This window comes from Euphorbia lathyris, chromosome 3 (genome assembly GCF_963576675.1).
Source record: "Euphorbia lathyris chromosome 3, ddEupLath1.1, whole genome shotgun sequence".
NCBI lineage: Eukaryota > Viridiplantae > Streptophyta > Magnoliopsida > Malpighiales > Euphorbiaceae > Euphorbia > Euphorbia lathyris.
The window spans coordinates 108,640,669-108,659,779 of record NC_088912.1 but is presented as its reverse complement, the minus strand read 5'-3'; the positions used below and the strand labels follow the sequence as shown (position 1 = coordinate 108,659,779).

General features: G+C 38.2%; 1 long non-coding RNA gene and 1 pseudogene across 1 annotated transcript; one reads left to right on the top strand and one right to left on the bottom strand.

Moving 5' to 3' along the window:
- Positions 1-11,881: 11,881 nt before the first annotated feature.
- On the top strand, positions 11,882-14,302 carry LOC136222853 (argininosuccinate lyase, chloroplastic-like; annotated as a pseudogene).
- A 1,767-nt stretch (positions 14,303-16,069) lies between these two features.
- On the bottom strand, positions 16,070-18,186 carry LOC136222022 (uncharacterized). Its single transcript, XR_010685466.1, has 4 exons — positions 18,059-18,186; positions 17,566-17,708; positions 16,656-16,802; positions 16,070-16,526 (listed from the first exon to the last, which is right to left on the bottom strand). It is a non-coding gene; the product is annotated as an uncharacterized lncRNA (long non-coding RNA).
- Between the last annotated feature and the right edge of the window lie 925 nt (positions 18,187-19,111).

Below are 19,111 nucleotides of genomic sequence, written 5' to 3'. Positions count from 1 at the left end.
CACCAATCCTTGCATTAAGTGATCCGAACTGGACACAGGCCATGACCGACGAATTTGAGGCTTTAATTCAAAATAAGACGTGGGTACTAGTACCCCATCCCAAAAATTCTAATGTTATTCGTAGTTGGTGGATTTTCAGGCACAAAACAAAAGCAGATGGCTCCTTTGAACGTTACAAAGCACGATTGGTTGGCAATGGATCAGGTCAGTTAGCTGGGGTTGATTGTGGTGAGACATTCAGTCCTGTGGTCAAACCAGCAACAATTAGAGCAGTTCTCAGTATAGCCTTGTCCAAGAATTGGAATATTCGGCAATTAGATGTCAAAAATGCATTTATGCATGGGGATCTTGATGAGACTGTCTTCATGCACCAACCATTGGGCTTTCGAGATCCTATGTATCCTGATCATGTATGTCTGCTCCGCAAATCCCTATACGGTCTTAAACAGGCTCCTCGGGCCTGGTATCAGCGATTCGCTAATTTTGTAATCAAGGTGGGATTCACTAACAGCATTTCAGATAGCTCTCTCTTTGTATACAGCCAAGGTACAGACACAGCTTATCTCCTCTTGTATGTCGATGACATTGTTCTCGTCACTTCCTCTGACAAGCTACAGACATCCATTATCTCTCAATTAAATTCTGAATTTGCAATGAAAGACTTGGGTCCATTACACTACTTCTTGGGAATTTCAGTTACTCGCTCTCTAGGCTCACTCTTTCTTTCTCAAAAGAAATATGCTTCCGAAATCATCGAAAAAGCTGGTCTTAGCTCCTGTAATGCAGCCACAACTCCCGTCGACACCAAGCAGAAGCTCAGCATCTCATCTGGCTTACAATATTTGACTCTTACTAGGAAGCTCGCAGGAGCCCTACAGTATTTGACTCTTACTAGACCTGACATCTCCTATGCGGTACAGCAGGTCTGCTTGTTCATGCATGATCCCAAAACATCTCACATGGCTGCCCTTAAACGTATTCTCCTGTATATTCAGGGCACTCTTGATCTTGGTCTTACCTTATTAGCTTCATCACCTAATCAACTGACATCCTACACAGACGCCGATTGGGCCGGGTGTTCGGATACTCGCCGCTCCACTTCCGGGTATTGTGTCTTTCTCGGGGACAGTCTCATATCATGGTCGGCCAAACGACAGCCCACACTTTCAAGGTCCTGTGCTGAAGCCGAATACCGTGGAGTTGCAAATGTGGTGTCTGAAACATGCTGGATACGCAATCTTCTTCTCGAACTTGGTTGTCCGATCACAAAATCTACCTTAGTCTATTGTGATAATGTCAGCGCTGTCTATCTCAGTGGCAATCCTGTTCAACACCATCGCACCAAACATGTTGAAATGGACATACACTTTGTTCGGGAAAGAGTGGCAAAAGGTGAAGTGCGAGTCTTACATGTTCCCTCCCGCTATCAGATAGCTGATATCTTCACCAAAGGTTTGCCGTTACCCTTGTTTGAAGACTTCAGAACTAGTCTCAATGTTCAGCCTCCGAACCTTTCGACTACGGGGGTGTATTAGAGAATATCTTTAAGTTAGTTATAGATAACACTGTATCACAACCGTATTTCCTATTATCTAGGCATGTATCTAGATTAGTCTTTGAATACGATATAAACTGTAATCTGTATAAATACATATTCAGTCATCAATAACAATTACGGAAGATTCCTATTCGTTACAAAAATTATTCATTGTTGATCCTCAGTCACAATTTTTCTTGTATTTAAAATATTTTTGGCCCGTAATTCGAGAATACTTTTAACTCTTCAACTCTCTTTATTTAATTTTTGCACGTGCATGCGAAAATAGGATTTTCCTTTCACATCGCTGTTGAGGCAAAAAAGTAATGAAAGTGAATTTTATTTTTTGAGGAAAATACTTCAACTTACTAATTCAAAGAATCGAGATCCTTACAAATGGCAGCTGTTAGCCATCTTGGAATAATAAAAGAATCAAACTCATTAGCATTGGAAAGGGCATGTCATGCAACGGTATGTGGAACCCCATTCGCTAAACGAGGAGAGAAAGACACCAAACAATGGGGTCAATTAGAGAGTATGAAATGACAATCATGAATAATAGTGCCGAAATCTGACAAATCAGCAGTATAAGAGTTGAACTTATCCACCACGCGCTTCCCATCACATTCAAATATAAGGTTTTGACAGCTAAGCGAGAGGACCCAGCTTATGGACTGGCGTAGAGCGAGGGCTTCAACGATATCTGTAGTAAACAAGCCATCATTCCAGGCCCTATAGCAGGCCACAAAGCTGCCATCAGAGCTACAAAGAACAACTCTCATTCAGCCATAAACATAGTCGCATCACAATTGCATTTTGTGTAGCTGGTACCAGGTTTTTCCCAGCCAATTTCACTCCTAACTGAGCTGCTCCCAATGACATCCCGCACCTGCAGTTGTGATTTCCAGTCCACCAAGATCTGCATACAATTTCAAATCTTCTTAATGGAAGATGAGTGTTTTCATTAATGAAAGATGCATAATTTCAAGCATTTGGTGGTTAGAACGCTGAAGTTTAGATGGTGATCAAAACTTGAAATGACACATAGAAAAAACTCACATTGTTTTTTTTACCGAGGTTTGATATTGCACCATTTATTGAAAGTTAGACATTAAGATTGGACTATTATGTATGTGGAATCTGAATGAACTCTCCCTAGTAACCATAGACCTAAATTTGTACCTTATATAATTATATCTTTGCTTATTTTTTTTGGTAGGAATAAGAAAAATAAAAAACAAACAAAACAAAACCTAACCCGGGATTAGCCTGGAAAAGCTAACTCCCACCACATCATCCAGAAGGATTGAGGAGAGAAAGGCCGGAGGAACAGGATAATTAGTGACTCCCCAACTTCCTTCATGACCTGCAGCCGCTAGACGATCCGCCACCCTGTTCTGCTCTCTAAAGATATGACAGAAAGTGATAGAAGCAAAGGAATGGCAGAGCCTCTTGATCCCTTTAATAATATTTTTGCCTTTCATCCCAATAGCTAAATTGCTGGAAATTAACCTGATAGCTTCCTGATTATCAGATTCAACACTCAGATTAACAATCCCCATACTGCTGGCCAGTGCAAGACCAGAATAAATACCCCACAACTCGGCTAAGAAGGAGGACCCTATGCCAAGATTATGCGAGAACCCAGAAATCCAAGCACCCCCATCATCTCTCAAGACTCCACCAGCAGCAATATTACCATTAGTAAGACAAGATCCATCCGTGTTGAGCTTTATCACCCCTTCTTGAGGTCTTCTCCAGCAAAGAAAGTGAAGAGACTTCCTCTGAACATAACGATCAAAAAATTCAATTGCCTCTTTCACTTTGAAACCTTCCATTTACCTTCCGAACTTGTTTAATAAATCTGTTAAACGTACCTATTAGCCTCTTGAATTTTCTTAAAGTAATCTATTAGGCCTTCTCACTTTTCTTAAAGCGTACACCATTTTACTTTTTCAAAATTTGTCAATACTTTGCCACGCGGATTTCAATGAATTAATAGATCACTTCAAAAAAATGCAAAAGCTAAATAAGATATTTTAAAAGTATATCGGAAAATAAAGTTTTTTTTACAAGTATAGGAAACTAGTAGGGATGACAACTGGTACTGTACCCATGAGACCCGGCACTACCTGACCCTAATCGGACTATCCATACACTATATAAAAAAGTATGAGACGGGTATGAAATCATAACCGCTACCCGTTAGGGTAATGTGACGAGTATGAGAATGCCTCTGGGTACCCGGTACGCGTTATCCATCATAACTTGTTTGTATATTAAAAAATATTATTGTTTTTTATATATAAGATGTGAGATTTGAAGCTGAACATTTTGTTCTTCAACAATTGTGTGATACCACCAAACTCTTTTATTCTTATTAATTAGGGTTTAATATGTTCAATTTTTAGATGGATGATTTATTAAAGTTATACTTTGTTAAATTTGTAATTTTTATATTTTATTTTTTTATTCTTAACAGGCAAGGCTACCTACGAATTAAATGGAACGAACATGGGATGTAAAACGTATACTCGTTAGGGTAATGAGACGGATATGGTCAGATAAAAAATCAACGGGTAAGAGTTTAAGATTGATACTATCCACAGATACTCTGCTAATTGTGATCCCTAGGAACTAAGAATCTATTAAGACTTTCTTTAGTGATTTAAACCATTTTTATTGATTTTTATTCATATTTTAACTACAAGCAATAAATAAATTCAATCCTCAAAATGCAAATTTAATGAAAACAAAAGGTAAAACGGACATTTCACGACATCAAATAAAGGCACCCAGATTTTCCTCTGGAAAAGCCAAATGGAATGGTCTAGATAAACTGACCCTTGTGTGATCCTTACAAAAGTGACATGTTAAAGCACATGGGTTTAACTTAATAACATACAGCAATACAGAGAAAATTACTATGTTTCTATTGTGCATATAGCCTCCTCTAAGACAAAGTAGACATGTGGGATGGATGGTTGCATCATTTCTTAGCTAATAATGATAATTCATGATATCAATTTTTTTTAATTGATGATAACATCATTATCATTCTTGAAGTTTTCCAATTTGGTTTTTTACTTCTAATAATACATAGGGTAAATAACTTATTAGTTCCTAATATATATTTTTGTTTTTTTATTTTAAAAAACATATTATAAGGTGTTTATGATTTTATTAATATTAACCATTTGCTCTTTTTATCTAGTTTTTTTAGATTTTTAATGGAACATATCTTTGAATATTAATATTAATTCTCATATTTGTATGATAAATTACCACTAAATGTGGGTGAAAACAACCTAGCCGCCGCCCGCTGCTAACCCAGCTGAGGCCCTATCGCCATGGCCGCTATGGCCCTTCCGGCCACTGCTTCTCTTGATGACTATTGTGGTATTAGAGTTCTCTTCAATCCAAAATTACGATACGACACACCTATCAGATCGATCGTACCTCAACAGCAGCCTCCGCGCAGCAGTTCATATGCGTCGATTTTGAATCGCAGCGCTGCACCAATCCCGACCTCGACAGCGACCATTACTGATATAGGCGGCATTAAAACCATGAAGATCACACAATCGGCTTACGATCGCAGGGTCGCGCTATGCTCCTCCTCTCTCATCGGACGTTTGATTCTAAGCAAAAGAGATACTCCTTGGCGGGCCGCAGAGCTAAAGCAATCGCTGGGCAAAAATTTGGGGACTACAGAATCCATAGAGACTGATCTCGATCGGACATGGGTTTTATGAGATCATCTTTGATTCTCCGACCATGAAATCAACAGTTTTTGCCAAGGGAATTGTAAACGTCAAGCCTGGAACCTTCAAATTACAGCCGTGTGTGCCAGACTTTGACCCGTATTCAGAAAAGACTACAAATGCACAGGTATGAATTCGTCTTTACTCTTTGCCCTGGGAGTATTGGGACCCTCAAATACTCTCGGATATAGCCAAATGTATTGGACGATTACTTAGAATTGATAAAACAACCTTGGAAGGGGATTTCTGGTCATTTTTCTCGTATGCTTGTGGATGTTGATCTAAATACAGAACTGGCTGTGAAGTTAGGTATTGAGAGGGAGGGCAAACAGATTTGGGTTGACGTGGTTTATGAAAAACTACCAAGTTTCTGCAGAGTTTGCTCCAGCATTTGGCATATGGCATACGACTGCAGATGGAACAAAAAACCAGTTGACGAAAAGAAAAAACAGAAAGATGACGAACCAAAGAAGACGGTTTATGCTAGAACCTACATGGATGTAGTGCCGGTAAAGGAGGCTACTGCCCGCATCATTGAGGATCTCCAGCCTCAGCCTTTAAATGAGGTTGCGGAGGGGCACCAGCATGTGACAAATGAGATAGGCGACGGTAAGGAGATTGACTTGACTGAGCCGGAACTGAACACAGCTGCGGAGGATCAGCGACAGGTTACGAATGAAATGGGCAGCACAGAAATTGACATGTTCGACAGTCCGCAAATTAGAGAGCAGGAACTTGACATTGAGCCTCTTGACAGGCCCCCATCTCCAGGTATTGAAAACATATCAGCGATAACTCCTAGCTCTGCGAAGTCATAGGCTGATATGGCAGATGAAGAGGATACTAGTACTTGGGAGACAGTTGCATCTAAAAATCCAAAGCGAAAGAATAAGGCTCGTGAGGGGGCTATAGGTATTTCAACCTGGGGACGTCGGGTCAGTAAAATACCTATACGTTTTAAATGAATATGGTGGCCTTTGACACTATTAGACCCTCCTTTTGGGAACGGCTTGGGTTGCATTTTCTTGCTTCCACACAGAAAGACCTACCGTCAATGTGGGTTTTTATCTCAATTAAACAAATGTCATCAGTTGTGGTTTGTTGTTTGTATGAGCAGTTTGTCTTATTAGACTGGTCTATCTCGGGCAGCTCCAACTTTGTATGTCTGGTATACGCCATTGTATAGGCCAATAGAAGAGTTGCGCTTTATAATCAAATTTTGGAGCTAAGATCACAGTTCAGTGGTTGTTGGGTCGCCTTATGGGATTTTAATGCAGTCCTGGGTCACATGAGAAAACTGGTCGGGCGCCAGCAACTAGACCTTGCAGGGAATTCCGAGAGTTTATTGAGGAGGGCAACTTTATTGATGAGCCAACACATGGTCTCACTTACACTTGGTGTAATGGAAGATTTGGGGCTTTAAGGGTGGACAGCCGCCTTGACAGAGCTCTTCCTTCGTCGGATTTGCATGCCTTCTGGAATCGCTACAGCTGCACTGTTTTAACACGACATCAGTCTGATCATAGCTCGGTTGTTTTCAGTTGTTCGAATCATGCCGCCTCCTATCCGCAATTCCGGTTCCAATCAATGTGGCTTAGTCACCCCAGCTTGAGAGAACTTGTCAGCAAGTTTTGGCATGGAGAACACGTCAGACTTCCCCCAATGCAATCTCTGTGTAATAAATTGAAGCTCCTACGACCTATGCTCTGGAAATGGAACAAAGAAATTTTTAGAAACATTGATGCTAATATCGCCAGGGCTGATGCAGTCCTAATGCAAATTCACATAGAAATTGAAGAGGATGGGCTGTCTGAGAGGCGTCAGCTACGTGAATTGAAAGCACACGAAGATCTGAACCTTGAGATGAACAGGAAGGAAACCTACCTAAAGCAGAGAAGTTGGTTCCGTTGGTTGAAAGGTGGTGATCGTAACAGTGAGTTCTTTCACTGCACGGCTACCGTCAGAGCTGCGACTAAGGGTATCACGGCATTGTTGATTGATGAGCAGGTGAGCACTGATCCGATGCTAATAAATGAGCACATCACGGGCTACTATTCTAATCTGTGAAAAAACGAGGCCAGCCAGCCGCGGGATCTCTCGCTGGTCCACTCGGTAATTCCGCGCCTGGTCTCAAACGCTGAGAACTCGACTTTAATCGTCTGCCCGACTTTAAGGGAGGTGAAAAAGGTTGTGTTCTAAATGGATGCCGGTAGTGAACCGGGTCCTGATGGCTATACAGGGGTCTTTTTCCAAACTTTTTAGGATATAGTTGGCGAGGATGTCTTTGCAGTGATAAAAAGCTTCTTCAGTTCTGGCTCAATTCTGCCCGGGTTGAAGTCAAGCCTAATGGTTCTTCTCCCGAAGATGGAAAATGCAATCTCAATTGATCAGTTCCGTCTTATAGCAATGAGTAATTTCTGTTATAAAATCATCGCTAAGATTCTAGCCGACAGGTTATCTGCGGTGGCTTCCCGTATTGTCTTCGGTAACCAATTTGGGTTCATACCGGGACGTATCATACATCAATGCATTTCACTTGCCTCCGAAGGAAAGAATATGCTTAAAAAACACTATCTTGGTGGAAACATGACTGTTAAGGTTGATATCAAGAAAGCATTCGACACTCTTGATTGGCATTTCATCCTTGAGGTTCTGGATTCTTTTGGCTTCTCGCTTCAATTCCGTGACTAGATTCTCAATATCCTCTCTTCGGCCCGTATCTCCATTTTGACAAGCTCGGGTCAGACTGGATATTTTAAATGCTCTAGGGGAGTCAGGCAAGGAGACCCGCTCTCACCACTGCTATTTAGCATTGCGGAGGATTTTTTAAGCCGTTGGTTATTGAAATTGTCTGACTCAGGAGATCTATCAGCGATGAAGTACTCACGGTCTGCCAATTTCCCTACTCATCTTCTGTATGCAGATGATGTAATGATATTCTGTCAGGCTATGGCAACTAATATGGGGATCATCAGGGATGTCTTCTCTTCGTATGGTTGTATATCGGGTCAACAGGTCAATTGGCACAAATCTGACATCTTCCTGGGCAATTTTATTAGCAGACGTAGGGGCACACACCTTGCAGGGTTAATTGGAATCAAGCAAGGCAGTCTTCCATTCAGGTATCTCGGTGTTCCTTTATTCTTTGGTTCACCTCGCAAGCAACACCTCTGTGGGATAATGGATAAAATTATATCACACTTTACTCGCTGGAAAGGGTCCTGTCTCTCCTTGGCTGGCCGAGTGGCGTTGGTCAGCTCGGTGATTACTGGGAGTTGTATACACTCCATTGTGTACAAATGGCCATCCTCTCTACTAACACACTTGTCTAAATGTATGAAAGATTTCTTGGGGCATAATGCAAGAAGACTCGTTATGTTTTAACTTGCTCCGTTCTAGGTTCATTAACGCTGTTGGGTTGCCTCGTGTGGTGATTAATTCAACTATCTAGGGGTCAGTTCGCAGGGTCCATGGATTGCTGATGCGGCATTGTGCTTGGTGGATTGGACATCAATCAAACTTGAATTTTTGGAATGGTCATTTGATCTCGCCTACTGTTGCGGAACAAGTTGGGCTGAGCGTAACAGAAAAGCGCAAATGCAAAGCGAAGGTCGGTGAATTCCTAACCGAAAACGGGTGGCACGGCTTGCCTCATCTCCCAAATGAGGTCCTTCTTCATGTTCTTGACGTCAGAAAGGGGTTGGACGCAAACGACACCTGCATTTGGAAGCCTGCGGTGGCTAAATGTTTATCGGCTAAACTATTTTCTGCATGGTTGAGACCGCCGGAAATTACGCAATGGTGGTGCCGATTCATTTGGCAACACACCATTCCTCCTTCCCGTTCGACGGTCTGTTGGCGAGAGTATCTTGGCTTTCTTCCAATGCATGACAGGATGACTCGTAGGGGGCTGGTAATTGTTTCCCGGTGTGGACTTTGTGGTAGCTCGCAGGAAATGGCAGACCATCTGTTTATTAACTGTCCCTTCTCAACGCAGATTTGGTTTGGGATCAGCGCACTCTTCGGACGGAGAGTCTGCACCGATTCATCGTTGGTGGTACTGGTTAATGAGGCTCTAAAGCAGCGATTCAGCCCGCAGATTGCCACTTTATGGGCATCCGCCATTGTAAGCGATGTGTGGATAATATGGCAATTTCGGAATAAGGCGCTTTTTGAGAACGAGAAACCGTGTATACACCATGCTTTGCGTTGCCTTTGGAGGCGTATTCGTGAGTCTGATAAGCTCGCCGCTGGGGGAATGTGGAACTCTAATACTGAACTATACACTATTAGTGAACTTGGCATTGGCCGACGTCCGCACAGAGCTCCTAAAGTAATTCAAGTTGGTTGGCAGCCTCCTCCGCCGAGATGGACGAAACTAAATACAGACGCTCCATCACTGGTAGCCCAAGAACTGCAAGCAGGGGGGGGGGATTTTCAGATCACAATATGGCTTTCTCGAAGCATTTGCCCTCCCGATGCCGATCGCTTTCCCTTATGCCGCGGAACTGACTGCTGCAATTTACGGGATCAATATGGCCTTCAATCGGGGATGCACTCACTTATGGTTGGAAACCGACTCGGCCTATGTAGTCTGCCTTCTGCGCAGTGGTTCTGGTACTGTTCTTTGGACACTACGATCGGATTGGGTGAAATGTTTCGCATAGATATCGTCAATGACGTTCGCGGTTACACATATCTACCGAGAGGGCAATCAAGTGGCAGATCTCTTGGCAAATTTTGGCCGTACAAGCAATGAGGCGACTTGGTGGGAGGAGCTGCCAGACTTCTGTGTTTCTGCCTATTTATGTAACCTTAGCAAGAGATATGTTTATCGTTTTGCTTGAGGTTTTTTTAATTTTTTCACTCTTGGACACATGTATTCTTTTTTCCTATTTAATAATATTGGTTGGGGTCTGCGGTTTGGGGTGTCAACATAGTTGGGATGCCTGCCCTCTCCCTGGTACCACGCCTTCAATTAAAAAAATAATGGAACATATCTTAATTTTCAGCATGGCCATAGTAGATGCCAAATGATCATGTTATTATAGTTTTTGTCTCTTTATGCCAAATATAACCCTTAAAAATCTAAAAAAAAAAATAGATAGAAGAACTAAAATCTTAATATTAACAAAAGATAAGAATATTATAATGTATTTTTCAGAATAGAAGATTACACATTTGATTACATTACAACATTACATTGCATTACATTGCATTACAACTAACAAACGCACCCTTAAAGTATATTTCTAGAAAAGTCACTATAGTTCACCAGCATATATAAAAATAGAACACACATAGAGTTCATATACTAATAATTTTAAGCAAATATTACTACTTATAAGATAAAATAGTTTAAGCAAAAATTAAACCAATAAATTTTTATTTGCGATTTGATTAATTTGTAAAAATAATAATCTGATTTAAAAGTTTATAAATATATGTTTGTACTTTCTGCATTTCACAAAATTGAACATTTTTTAAAAAATTATTGTAATTACTATATTTACCCAGAAAATGTGCAATTTTGAGTAATTAAAAAAACTGACTTTCCAAATTACACCATATATCAAGTCTAACTTTGTAAATTAACTGAAACACAATTATTGTTTAGTTGAAATTCGACTCATATATCATTTAAGTGCAAACTTCACAAACCTCAGATCCCTATTTATAAGTTTTTAAACCCCAAGTTGGAAAAGCACCATTTTTTTACTGTACTCTTAAAATCTGAATGTCATAGACGAAAATTAACAAAAAATGCCGAAACAGTCAATGGAAGTTACTGAATTTTAGTCGAAAAACATGATTATAATTATATTAAAATATTGCATAAGACAAGAAAACCTAAATTTTACTCACATAAAAAACCAAATTCTGTGGTGTCAATTGTACATGTAAATGATAACAGGCATACATACCTTATCTTAAATTGTAAAATATATATTGAAAAAGAGAGTAAATAGAAAAATAAAAAATATAGATTTACCAAAAAAAAAAAATAAAGTAGGAATTTGGGGCAAGACAATTAGGATCCGTATTATCTTGCTCCCCTAGAAAATAAGAAGCGAACCCTGCTACTGAACACTCCCCTCTCAGCTGTCGTCTCCACCACAACCCAATGAAATCACACTTTCTTCTGCTATCACCTTCTCCATACCCATATCCGACGGCCTCCCTCTCTACCCAAACCAAATTAAATTCCCTTCAATCCTTTGTTTGTTGCCCTCCCTGTCGTGGAACCGATTGAACTAAAAGCTCGAGCTGATGGTTAAGGCCCAATCATATATCTTAGATTAAGATCCCAAACACCCCACAGGCAAATGCCCATTGGGCTTGCAGCGTGCACAACAGAGGCCCATCCGCCATGTGTTTTTAATTCCACACATTAATGAGGTTACCGGGACTCGAACCCTCGACCGTTTGTTCCTAGAGGCTCTGATACCATGTCGTGAAAGCAATTGAACTAAAAGCTCGAGCTGATAGTTAAGACCCAATCATATATCTTAGATTAATCTCTGACACTCCCAACACTATTGCCCACGAAAAGTTTGAAGATTTATGCATTACTAGAGCCATGCCCGTGGGTGGCTTCTCTGAACCTGAAATTGAAACTAAGGAGACCAATCTTTGGGGTGGAAGGTTCAAAGAGAGCACGACTCATACTGTCGAGAAATTTACTGAGTCTATTTCTTTTGATAAGTTGCTGTATAAGCAAGACATTGAGGGTAGTAAGGCTCATGCCTCTATGCTTTGCAATCAGATTATTAATATTTCTGAACAGTTTTGTTGTTTTGGTGTGGTGATTTAGAACTGATATGATATGATATTATTCTGTTTTAGGAACTGATAAGCTTGAGTGATAGAGATAGTATGTACAAGGTCTGGATGAGATTGAAAGACGTATTGAAGGAGGTGAGTTTTTGTGGAGGACAGATAGGGAGGATGTCCACATGAACATTGAAGCTACTTTGACGGATATGATTGGTGAGCCTGCAAAGAAACTACATACAGCTCGGAGCAGAAATGATCAAGTTTCCACAGATTGGTGTCATGATGCTATTGATAGAATCATCTTGTCTATCAAGAATCTACAAGTTGCATTGGTGGCTTTAGCTTTGGAGAATGAGGGACTCATTGTTCCTGGTTACACCCATTTACGAAGAGCACAACCTGTTCTATTGCCACATCTTCTTTTGACTTATGTTGAGCAGGTAGCTATTTCTCTAACAAACTTGAATTTATTTAATCTACTTCTAGTGTCACCGAAAAAAGACTTCCTCTCCTCTCCTCCTGTAGCTTGAACGTGACTTAAGTTTAGTTATTTCATAGTATTGATGCAGTTTCAGACAGAGATGTCGTTTTGGAGTTTCTTTCTGCTAATTCCATCACAGCCATTCATCTATCTCGTTTGGGTGATGAATGGGTATTGTGGGCTTCAGAGGAGTTTGGATTTATCATACCCAGCGATTCTGTTTCAAGAGGAAGCAGTATAATGCCTCAGAAGAAAAATCCAGATCCTATGGAACTCGTTCGAGGAAAGTCTGCTAGAGTCATTGGAGACTTCGTTACTCTTCTCACATTGTGCAAAGGACTTCCTTTAGCTTATAATCGTGATTTTCATGTACAACTAAAAACTTTTGTTACGCATCTTTGCAAACAAATGCTTTCACATATACTATTCTTTTCAGATATGCTTTTCTTTTCTTGAGACAGGAAGATAAGGAGTCTGTATTTGATAGTGTTAAAAGAATTATAGGGATGCTTCAAGTTTCAGCTGAGTTTGTGTTGGAAATGTGGCTTAGTTAATTTATTAGCAGATAATGTTTATTTAATTATTTGAATTCAGGAGAAGTTATTCAGTTATTGCTTATTATTGGAGAAGTTATGGAAGTCAGTTGTAACTGATGTTTGTATTGGTGTATAAATTTCCTGAAGTTCAATAGAAGTTTAGTGTTGGTTCCAAACTCTAAAAAGTTAATTACTACAGTTTTTGCTCAAAACATTACCTTCAATCCCACAAGAATTCAGAAGGCTTTGCCAGCTGGCCATCTTGAGGCATCTTATTATCTTATATAGCTGGCCATCTTGATGCATCTTATTATCTTATATTTCTATGAATTTTTATTTAAATAGAAATGCATCACCCCAATTATATAGCTCGAGTCTAATCTGTCCTCCTTAGTTTTAAGGGCATACAGTAATATAGCTATCAACATTTTGCAAAAGTTCTGTGCAGCTGATGTGTGTTAACAATCATCATCAATCAATTTAAAACCTTTATCTCAAATATTTTTTGAAGAGAAATTTTGTCCATATTGTGTAGAAAATATTGGTTTCCTTCTCTTGTCCAGAAACTACTCCTTGACATTAACTAGAAAGAATAAATTGACGACACTATAAGCTGATCTGACAAAGGGAAGATGGATGATCTCGTCACGAATTGAGATATTTTGACTATAGGGATCATAAGAATAGATGATTCTGGTGGGATAATAACACAAGCAGCGCCGAGTATTAATAGTGACTATTTGTTTTAAATTCCTATGCTAAGCATACTTACTAGTATAGTGCGCTTGTGTTTTGGCAAGGTTTGTATATTATAGCCGTGGAACAAATGTGTATCCAGGCCAGAAACCATACTCCCACTCTGTGTGAATTCTTCTACTTTTCCCCTCAAAAGAAAAAATCAAAGTTAGCTCATTGTATTGTATGGAAGAAGCATGATTATTGATGTTTATTCTGCAAATTTAATAGGAAATGGATTGATGACTTCAACCTCTTTATCTGGAGGGGATGCCTTTCAGAACTTCCCATGATATAGTTGGAAGGTCTGTTGCCTTGTGTGTTAACTTTTGAGGAGGACGTGTACGAGTATCTTGGGGTTGAAAATGCTGTTACAAAATTCTGCTCATATGGTTCCACGGGATCTACCAGTGTTGCCGAGCAACTTAACTACTGGGTCAAGAAACTTGAAATTAGCAACCTCATTAATTAATAGTCAGATGTCCCTCAGAAAACTAGACCAAAACGAGCAATCAAGACTCGAACATAACTAGCAAAAGGAGAAACACAATTGCTGGAAAGGATGAGTCGAATAGAACAATGCCATATGAAGACTTGGGAACTGTAGTTTTATAATATTTGACTGTTATTGTGACTGATTGAAATTTCAAAGAAAAATTTGAGCATAATCCTTAAAATGGAGTTCAAGATTTCCAAGTTTGTCTAAATATTTGACTTTCACGGTTATTGTGTGACTAAACTTATTCATATAAATGAGATTGACATACAAATTCAAGTTGATTCCTCAATACCTTTCCAATTGGAATTTTGAAACTCATATACTTTGTAATTATAATATGCAGGTCTCAAGTTCCATTCACATAGCAATAGCTCTAGTTTCCGAGCATAAAGTTTGTTATTTTAACCACAAAAAATTTCAACACTGGTACAACAAAAAATTTGTTTGCTGGCATATAATTCTCGTCCTGTGGAGAATTAATTGAAATCCCCTGATCGTCCATCCTCTCCTCGTAATGATAACATCCTGTCTGACCCCAAGCAAATCAAATTGATTAGCTGATTTGGTTGGGTGGGAATCCGACCCATGAAAGCACGCCAAAAAATCAACTAGTGAGATGGAGGTATGAATGGTTGCCAAAAAAGCTTGATGGGACGAAGCATAGGCGGGATCATCAGCCATTTATAAAAAAGAGCCACAGTGAATTATTTAAAGCAAATTATTCGAGAGATCTTATATTGTTTAGATGCATTTTTTGTTGATGAATCATAATAAGAATCATCTATGTATATACATAGAAACTAATGATTAGTTGTTCATCTAATTTGGATTGTAAGCAATTCCTACAGAAACATGGTGGTGGTGTTATTGCACCTAAACTTGCCAACAAAAAGCTTAGTCTTGGATGTTAGGGGTTGAATTTTTCTAGTGTAATCAAAGTGTACGAAAAGGGGATATTGATTGAGAATTTAAACAATGTGTTTCTGACACGGACTTACACGCAAATGTGAGAATAAAGGACCTTATCTCTTCCATGTCTTCTAAGACATATACTTATTTTGACAGCTTTTGTTTTGGTATTTAGGGTACCATTGCCTTTGATGACTTTATTCTACTAGAAATTTGGGAATTGAATACTTCTCTCTCACAACTGAGACTTCTAATTTATTTTTTGTACATATAGCTTAAATTCCCTTGAACACTTTCTAGATATTACTATGTGATTTATGGCAATGCATGATATCATATTATGATATGTATTATCATTGAGTTGGTAATATGTTCTCTTTACTATTTGTATAACAGAAAACCTAGTAGAGAATCTACTGGGAGATTTTGAATATAAACTTCAAATGCTTCATAAGAAGTTTGGTTTTATAACTCAAGTGAATTGCGAGGAAGTCGTTGCACTCTTCAATAGGTACAATGTATTCCATGTCTAATTTATTTTGATTGATTTTATACATGTTCTAAGTGCATAATGTGTATCACCGATATGAACCTTTAGTCAATATGTGATTTAGATATCCAACTATTGAAAATTCACAACCTTACATTCATTTATTTCTTTTTATATTTTCTTAATATAAAATTTTATTAAATATTAAGGGTTTGATAAAAACTTAGTACATGGGTACCAAAAAGTTTAAGAAGACCCTGAGTAAAGGCAAACAGATGCCTTCAATGGTAACTGAAAGTTCTCCTGTGGGATCTCTAGAGACAATTTGGTGCATGTTCTACTCCAACCCCTTAAATTCAAATGGAGCTTCTGGTGAACCATCCTCTAACACAACCATACGGGTCCAAGTAGCAGCCTAAACAGGGAAACAGTCTTTAGATGTTGCAGATCCATTGAATGTATCAACACCAACGAACCAAACACAAGCAGTTGAAACACAGTTTATTCATGTCGAATCTCAACCTAACCACCGGGAAATACCTTCCAGCATACAACATAAAGCTGGTGTTCCGCAAAACTCTGCAGACACATTGCAAGACTCTGAATCAAAGGTCATCCAGACTTTTGAGAAACTGATAACTGAAATAATCAAGAGAAATCAAGTCCTGCGGCAGTCGACAGATACTAATACTAGCTCTGATGCAAAATTGTCTAGTGATGATTCTAGCACTTCTTCGGATGATTATGACGACGACGACGACGACGACAATGAGGATACAGATGATGATGATGCACTTTCTGTGGAAGCCAAAGAAATATCTGATTTATCTCGATGATATTACTAGAGGAGAAGAAAGTGTAGAAATACCTATGGTGAATGAATATTGATGAAAACTAAACTAACTTAAATATATCACAAAGAGATACCATTTCATTTTTTCTTCGAAAATAACACCCGGTTAGGTTGAAATCAAGTGATGATGAGGAGGACAATGATGATTCTGATTCCGGCGGAGATAGTGTACTTGATCGTGGATTGGATTTGTACCTGGATTCAAGGTTGATGCTATCCCACTGTTACGAACAAAGAGGGTAATTATTTTGTTGTTCCATAAAGAAATTTATGTGTCTTAGGCATGCTCTAAATGGGAAATTTCATGATTAATAATCATATGCAATGGTTTGCTATAGAATTACAAAAATGATTTTCAAGTACTAAGAGCAACCATTTCTACTATCAGGTACCTCAAATCTAAACCAAGCATTTCGAGAATTCATTTACCATTCATCAAATGGTTTATAATTAAGCATAAAATACTGTCTATCAAAATTTTGGCAATCAAATATGTGATCTTCTCTTCCTCTTCTCGAGCAGCTTCCACTAAGCTTTAACTCTAACAAATGCACTTCCACTTCATTACTTTCTTATGACAACAATTGAACTCCTTCTTTGCCGAGTTTAAACTATCCCATCCATTATATGGAGTTAATATCCGTGGAAGCATAGGCGAATTTCCATCATTAAGATTATAAAATTTGTCATTTATCAATTCTTTTGATTTTTCAATTCCTTTGAATCAAGATATGTTCCGGGTGTTTAGCATTATTTGACTTCTAAACCTTTGAAAACAAATTTCAACTTTAAACAAGTTCAGTCTAGCACTATATTTTACTTTATAAGACTATATCATTGCCAACACAAACTAAAGACGTCTACCATAAAATCGTCTATATTTTGCTGCATAAGACTACCTTTTGCTTACACTAAATTGGGATGAAAATTTGTCCAAATTAATGTAACAATTACATGAAATTATTAATTTAAAACTCAACTTACCTGATGTTGGCAACTTCAGAATCGCGAGGGATTGTTTTCGCCGGCCACGTTCTGCAATCCGTGTTAGAATGTCCTTTTTTGTTCTCCTGAGTGCCTGGAAAATGTGTTGATGCAATCACATCATGACATGAATTTTTTGCTTTCTGCAGAAAATTAATTAAGTTAAAATAATGGCCTAATATATCACCAACTCTCTGAACTTGTCCAAAATAGTAGATTGGCTCGCTAAACTTTACAAGTGTCTCACCAGCTCCTTAAACTTGCTTATTTCGTGTCACAAAAATATGGAAGCTTCACAAGGGAAAACAACAAATTCCACAAAGCATTATATGTATAAACTTAATGGTGCAACTCAAAGTTCAAATTGGAAAACGATACATCTGTATTAAAATTAGGAGCTTTGAGTATATTAGAAAAACAAACAAAATAGACACAGTTTTGTATCCAATCAAATGAACATATATACAAGTAATGAGAGAGAGAGTATTCATACATTTTCTGGAAAATTAGAGGCACAATAACGACTCAAATAGAGAATTGGTTCATTCTTTTTAAGTAAATACAACCCAAGATTAGTGCGATTGACTCAGATAGAGAATAAAAGAGAGGAAGACACTTTTAGTACAGCTGCGGCAGATATATGAGATCTAGAGGCTAGGGTTTCTGTTCATCAACCATGTTGTTTATATATGAGATTTGGGAGGGTATTTTTGTAATTAAATTTTATCTGTTAGGGTTTCTGTACAGAATCATTTTGCTTATATATTTTAAAATTTAGGAATAAGATTTTTATATATTCCGCCCATCAACACTTGGGTTTGGTTGTAATTTTTTGAGATAATGATGAAATTTGGTCTAACATTTTTTGAAGTGCAGATTTAGTCTTAAGCTATGAAATAGTTCAACTTTAATCCTAACATTTTCAAGCAATATCAATTTTAAGCTTACCTTATTGAGAATTTGAAAAAACTTGTTTGACTATTATTTTATTGTCACATCAGACATTCCAAACAAGTTTATTAATGAATTGAATTATTTTTATAATTTTTTATAAGGTAGGGCTAAAAGTTATCTTACTTGAAAATGTTAGGGTTAAATTTGATCCATTTAATACATTACGGCTAAATCTTCCATTTTCATAAAACCTTAGGACTAAATTTGGTTTTATCCCTTAAGAAAATAGACTAATGCTTTTTATTAAATTATTATTAAAATAATGTTTTATTGATTTTTTAAAAAAGAATTTGAAGACTTTAACTTCATTCAAAATTTTAGTAATTGGAATGTTCAAATTTGTCATTTTACCCCTCCAACTCATCGAATGTCCTATTTACCCCGTTAACTGCCTAAAAATGGTATTTCTCACCCCCTTAACTTGTCCAAATTTGTCATTTTACCATTTTTCAACTCATCGAATATCCTATTTACCCCCTTAACTCCATAAAAGTGGTATTTCTCACCACTTATGATCCTATTTACTCACTTAACTCCATGAGAAGGAACGAATAAAAAAATACAAATAACAAGAACATTAATATAAACAAGT